General features: G+C 46.3%; 1 non-coding gene across 1 annotated transcript; it reads left to right on the top strand.

Moving 5' to 3' along the window:
• Positions 1–3,471: 3,471 nt before the first annotated feature.
• Positions 3,472–3,545, top strand: TRNAN-GUU (transfer RNA asparagine (anticodon GUU)). The gene has a single exon. It is a non-coding gene; the product is annotated as a tRNA-Asn (tRNA).
• Positions 3,546–6,966: the final 3,421 nt, after the last annotated feature.

Below are 6,966 nucleotides of genomic sequence, written 5' to 3'. Positions count from 1 at the left end.
AAATTCCAGTTGTATCCTCCACAGCCTGCTGCACCTGCAGTTTAAACCCATCTTGGTGGGTGGCAGCTCCGTCCTTCCATATGCCCAGACCCAAAACCAGAGTTGTCCTTAGGCGGGTCCTTTTCTCACGGCGCACGTCCAATTTGTCAGAAAAATTGTTTCCTGGGTCGACCCCGTGGCGCACTCGGGAGAGTGCGGCGCTGGGAGCGCAGCAGCGCTCCCGCCGCGGGTTCGGATCCTATATAAGGACGGTCGGTGCGCTCACTGGCTGAGCGCGGTGCAGCCGGTCAGAAAAAAGACAAAAAAAAAAAAAAAAAAGAAAAGAAAAAGAAAAATTGTTTCCTTTTTTGTTATTTGCAGACTGTGATCTGCACCATCTTTCTCTTTTCTGGTCTCTGAATTTTGGCAAACGACTGTCCTGATAAAGGCGTGACCGATTCGACTTGCGATGCTCAGCTCGCTCAGACGTCAGGGTTTGAGGGCCGTTTTCTCGGGTTCGGGGTTTGGGCCACCATTGAGACGTTCCTTTGGCTCTGCCCGTCAAAATCAGCCCCCGTGGGCCTGTCTTCAAGGGCCAGGGGCAGGGCTCTCGGCGAGGCTCTTCTCGCCGGGTCAGGATCCCCACGCCTCTTCCCCGTGACCTGCAGAGAAGCTTGGATTTGCCAGGAGCCCGCCAGCCGCAGGTGCGCAGGGCGCAGGCGGTGCGATTGTGGCTGCTCCTGGCACCCGCGCTCCTGGCACCCGCTGCGCTCCTGACTCCTCGTGTTCTCACCGCGGGCAGGAACGTCCGGGGTCGGTCTGAGCTGCGAAGACGCCCAGGCAGGGAGGGACCAGCGGGAGAAGAGCAGCCCTCCTGGGTCCTGTACAGTAAGGATCCGGGAACAGTCTTGAAGAAACAGAAAGGGGAAGGTGGAACTAGATCAAAGGGAAAAGAAGAAATCTTATGAGGATCCAAGGGCACCACGAAGGTGAAGTCCGCCTCCTCCGCGGCGCAGTCCTCCAGTCGCCGGCGAATCGAGTTCCTGCCAAAGCAGACGTTGTCCTGACTACGAGCAACACTTCCTCTTTCTCACTTGGGTAGCAAGTGAACCTGTAGCTCTTGGTCTTCCCTCCTCAGGCTTTCTATGGATTCCAGGGATGCAACTAAGTTTTTGTTTGTTTGTTTGTTTGTTTTAATGCACTTACTTGAAGTAAGAGTATTTTAAAATATTTTAGCCATGGAAACGATTTCTAACAGGTTTTGAACTGAGGACACTCAGGTGTGAGGAAAGCATGAAAACCACTACACCAGGGAAAGCATATGCTGCTGAGAGTGTCTCATGCACACAAATTACAATTCAGCCAGGTGGGTTTGTACCCTTAGGTTGGGGCCATTTTACTTTAAGTGCACTGTTGGTGGAACTTAAGACGAATCTAGGACATTCATGATGAATATTTTCACTTTGATACTATTAAATTTAAATACACATTTAAAAAATCATATAACATGCACAAGAAGCCCCCCTATGCCATTTTTACATAAACGGGAAAGATAATATATAAGTGACAAAACCTCATAAAATCTTCAAAGTGCTGAGAGACAAAAGAGTTAACCTAAAATTCTACGCCAAAACAAAAATCTTTTAATAATGTGAGTGAAATAAGGATATGTAAAGACATACAAAAGCTGAAAGAATTCACCACCAGCTGACCTACACTACAAGCAATGTTAAAGGAATCTTCCAGGCAGAAGGAAGAGGATACCAGATGGAAGTACGGACCTGTACACACAAAAACGAACACTGCAAATGGTGTCTACCTAGTTAAATATACTAACTATTTTCTTATTATATAAATCTTTTTTAAAACATTTGACTGATTAAACAAAAGTAGTAACCATTTGTGGGGTTCATAACGTGTAAAATCAAAATACAAGACATCAATACCACAGAAGCCAGAAGAGCTATAACACCATTTGAAGGCAGAATGAGATACATTAAAGAAGTATGTTAGAAACCCTAACGCAATCACTAAAATAACAAAAGAAAGGGTACATACAGCTAATAAGCCAACAAAGGAGAGAAACGTAATGATGTAAAAACTATATAAACACTATGACAGAGCGATTGCTCTCTGGGACTCTACCCTATGGAAATACACGAGTGGCCACACAGTCCTCTGCAAGAGTGATGGCTGACGGCTGGCGGGTTGGCCCACTTGGGTAGAGCCTGGTACTGATAACACGAAGGTTAAGGGCTTGAACTCCCATGCCCATCAGCCGCCAGAAAAATGAGAACTGCATCATTATTTGTAATCATGAAACAACAAAATAAACAAAATTGCAAGAACATATAGAAAGGGTTTTATTATAGCTCATGAATAAACACTTGTACAAACAATAGAAGCCACTCCTTTGTCAAAAGGAATGCAGATGGCAGTGATGATGATTCTGCTCTTTCCGGAATTTCCGGGTCCCCAGACACCGAGTTTTCTCCCTTGTTCTTCTGGGAAAGCTGATTCTTGGGGAGCTACAGGTCCTTGCCTTGTTCATTCTTTCCTATTCTCTCCCCATTTCCCCCTCCCTTCCTCCTTATTCTGCTACAATAAAAAAACAATTCTCACCCCTCAAGACCAGCCTGCACCTTTGCACAGGACTTTTCCGAGGTCTAAATGTCTCCGTCCACCGCTCCCCGGCTTCTTTCTCTTCGCGTTTCCAGTCTCGGTGCCTCCGCCGCCTCCGCACGGCGCGGTTGTGTGCTCGGAGCTGAACCGCGCAGAAGGGGCACCGGAGACCTTGCCCGTTGCCAGCGCCACGGGGTGCTGAGAAATCAACGGAGTAGAGGCTTCTGAACAGCGACTTCCCCTTTGAACAACCTTTCGTGATTTCCACGCTCAGCGTTTTTCAAGGGACTAAAGTCTAAAGACGGTGGGTTCACTCACCAAGTCCTGACTGAGCGCCCTGGTGGATGCCAAACCCTGTTCTCGTCGAGGGGACCCGAGAGCGACGGTCACCACGACCCTGTCCTCGTCCAAGCCCTGTGCTGGACACAGGAATCCGAAGATGGCAGCGGAAGCTTCACAGCGGCCCCGAAGGCGGCTCACGAGGGTGGGCACAGGCTCATTCCCTGGGTGCAGGCGGCGCAAAGGATGGCAGGAGCCATGACGGGAGCCCACCGGGCGTCCGGCTCCTCTTGGGCCCCACGCGGCTCCGGCAGGGGTCGCGGACCCGGGCGTCTTCAGGGGCGCTGGCTTGTGAAGCAGGCGACGGGCAAGGCGGGCCGAGGGCCACTGGGCTGCGCTTCTCGCCTCGGGATCAGCCAGCGTGACCGACGCCGCGGTCCACCGCTCTGCAGTCTCGGGTTCTCCGAGGCTCTGGCGCTTGCACGGCCGCCCTGCAAGGCCGATCCTGGGGCACAGAAGAGCGAGCGCGCGCGCGCGAGGCGGAGGGAGTCGAGCGCTCACCGGGTGGAGCCAGAAGGCGGCGCGAGAGGCGTCTCTGTGGCGCAACCGGTTAGCGCGTTCGGCTGTTAACCGAAAGGTTGGTGGTTCGAGCCCACCCAGGGACGCCACTTTTCCGTTTTCACTCGTGCCTGCGGTCGGTCAGCTGCACGTTGACAACCAGGGAACGAGACGTCCTCTGTCTTCTTTCCGGAGTGCGGGTCGCCTCATGCCTGGTACCCGTCAGCGGCCGCCCCTGCCTCCCCGACCCGATTCTCAGGAAGCACCGGCTGTGCGCTCGGCGGCTCCTGAAACAGGAGGCGGGAAAGCCCAGTTCGGCCGCGATGCGATCTTCTGCCCTTTACAGGCTTCGCCGAGTGCGGTGACATTTACGTGTAAATCAGGCCAAAGCAGGATCCTGTCCCCAGGATGTGCCTGGATTTAGTGGTTGCTCTATCCATCGTGTGACCAGTGGGATCACCATCGTAATTATCTTCCCCGTTGTTTTTTAAAAAGCGTTTCTTCTTTAGTTTGTGCATCATTTATTTAACCCTTCCCAAAACGTTTTTCAAATTGGGTTGGCTTCATGGTTTTATGATTCCAAATAATGCTGCAATCATCCTTCTTTTATAAGTATCTTTTGTCATTTGCGCAGAGATTTCCATCGTGTACAGAACTGACTGTGCAATTGCTACATTATAGTGTTTTATAATGCCTCTAATTTTAGCAAATTCTGCAAATTTTTCTCCCATGGGAGCGGTACCAAATCATGCTCCGGTTTATTTCCCAGCTCCATCCATGTCCCTTTCTTCATGTACTTGCTGGGAAACGAACTTCTACACGTCTATCTGTGCTGTTCTAACAAGGACACTGGTGCCCCCTCATTAACTAAGGGGCAGGTAGAGCAGGACAAGGTGGACATTACACACGGATGTTCTGTTGCACAGTCAGACAGCTGAACTTCCAAGGTATTTTGTCGTTCTCCACTAAGTGTAATTGTTTTCTGTGGTGACCTAGTCACGCAGGTCCAATGAAGCGTGGCCAGAGTGACTTCTTTGACAGCTTTCTGCCAAGCCCTTTATCCAAAAGGAGAAAAATCACAATGGTCCCAGACTTTTTTCTCTTCCCTTTTCCTGTTTTCTTTATAATTCGTGGTGTGGCTGTTATTTGATGAAAACAGTCTAACGCCGGTTGTCCCTCCCATGCGATGGTAAACTAGTGTCACACAACTGTTTCTATATTCTTCCCTGACAGATTGTTGGGGTGGCGGAGGCCTGTCCATAATAATTAGCCTGTCTGAGACCCATCGCTGGACCAGTAGAATCCTGCACCTGACAGGCGCGTGGTGCGGAGCTGGATCCTCAGAGCTGTTGGCTCTGTTCCCTCGGTCGTTCTGTTGTACCGCAAGAACTAAATTGCTCTCTCTGGGTTTTACATACTAAGTGTGGATATTGGACAAGTCTCTCTCTCTCTGGCTTTCTCTGCTTCTCTCTCTCTCTGTCTCTCTGTCTGTCTCTCCTGTCTCTCTCCCCTTAGCCCTCTCTCCCCCTCTCTCTGTCTCGTTGTTACGTCATTATTTTCTCCCATCAGTGTGGGTCTCTGGTTTGGGTGTTATGAAGTGCACTTCTGGGGACAATCTCTGTTGGCTGGTGGCTGACAGGGATCCAATCCCTGTTAGTATCCTGAGGATTCTGGTATTTCCTGATGTTTGAGACTGCAGCAATGAGAAGCCATTCATACCTTCTCTTTCCAAGTCTGGTAAAAAAGAAAAAAAGAAAAAAGAATCTGAAGGGCTCAATAGTTTCCAATATCTTGTCATATCTACATTCGGTATGTTCTTAAAACACAACAGACCTTCCTCCTCCCCAACTCTCAGCTCCACAGGGAAGCTGCTTTTCTAAACTGGTACACCCAAAGAAGACCTTAGTACAGGAAGAAAACTGACTTTCTAGCATGCAAGGGGCGGCTTCCTTTCATTGATATATTCAAGTAAGTGACTAAACAGCTGAAAAAATCAATGTCCTTTAAGGATTGTTTAAATCACACTACAGAAAGGAGAGAAAAGACATTTATATCATCACAAATAGGCAACTGAATCAGCAACGGGAGCACTTCTGACAATGATACAAACGAACATTTAATAATTTCCAGGAATTTAAGCAAGTTCAGCCCTTATTAAAAATGGATGAAAAGCAATGCCTTCATATCCTGAAAAAGAGAATGTCCTGACAAACTCAAAAGAGTATCACAGAATTATTCAGATTCTCAGCAATGAGGGTCCCCCAAAATCTAACAGCGCTTAATTATTTCCTTTTGTTTCCCTCACTGGTGAGTGTTGTTCGTAGATACCATTGCCTGTGTTTCCACCTTAAATGATGTCACTGACCGCAACCAAATCCTTTAGAATGCCCACTACTTTGATGGATTCTTATCATTTTATAAATGTGAAGTACTTTCTCAGGAAACAAAGTGGCGTGATTTTCTTCCTCTGGAGGGAATAGATGATTTCGGTGTCTAAAACATTTGAAAGAATTACTGCCACAGTTATATTAAGGACAGTAATTATCACTTACAGAAACATAGAATAAGACAACTAAAATTTCTAGAAAAAATATTTTGCTACTTATGTTTTAAATGTGATGTTTCTCTAAGGGAAACAACTTGTAGCTGAATTTGTAACACAGAAAAATGAGAGATTGCCACAAGTGGAAACAAACTGCAAATCAGCTGAGTCAAAGGTGAGAGTGAGGTGATCTGCCCTTCTGTTGCCTGCTGAGGGGTGAGGGGGAATAATCTTCAGAGAGAGGCATCATGAACGAGAACTTCCGTAATTTTTCACACAAGTCTCCATCATTCAATGAGAATATTCTAGTAATAAAGAGAAATAGAAGCATGAGAAAATAGAGGAACACAATAGACACTGACCTCACAGGTGATGGAGATATTGATGTTATCACAGAAGAACATTAAAAAGATATGTTTTAGATGTTCAAAAACCAGAAGACAATAAATTTTTCCCCCAGAGAATAAGGATCTATTTAGAAAGTAAAATGGACATTATAAAAATAAAATTCAGTCAAGGGTTCAGATCCCCATACCAGCCAGCCTCCCTCTGACTCCTAAAATAAATAAAATAAAATAAAATAAAAAATTTTAGAATTTAAATGAGTAGACATAAAGTAAATCCGTATAATTAGAAATAAAATAAATTAAATTTAGACATTTAATAAAATGCAAAAGCTATCCTTCCTAAAAGTCAATAGATTGGTTTAATAGCGGTTGGGATTCACCTAAAATGGGATTATTAACCTGAAAATAAACGAGTACAAACTATCCAGACATAAGCATAGAGAACTAAAAGGAAGGAAAGTTTTTAAAAAAGAGTGTAAGGAAGATATAAGTCATGTCATAAAGGCCTAATAAACATGTAGTCAAAGTCTCAGAAGTTGTAGAGGACAGAAAATGTGGAAGAAACCACAGTGAAAAAAATTTTCCAAATTATGGATGATTAAGAAAAATAAACCTGATGAGATATCAAGCCACATGTGC

Source organism: Cynocephalus volans, chromosome 8, assembly GCF_027409185.1.
Source record: "Cynocephalus volans isolate mCynVol1 chromosome 8, mCynVol1.pri, whole genome shotgun sequence".
In the NCBI taxonomy this organism is placed as follows: domain Eukaryota; kingdom Metazoa; phylum Chordata; class Mammalia; order Dermoptera; family Cynocephalidae; genus Cynocephalus; species Cynocephalus volans.
This window is presented reverse-complemented; position numbering and strand designations above follow the sequence as displayed.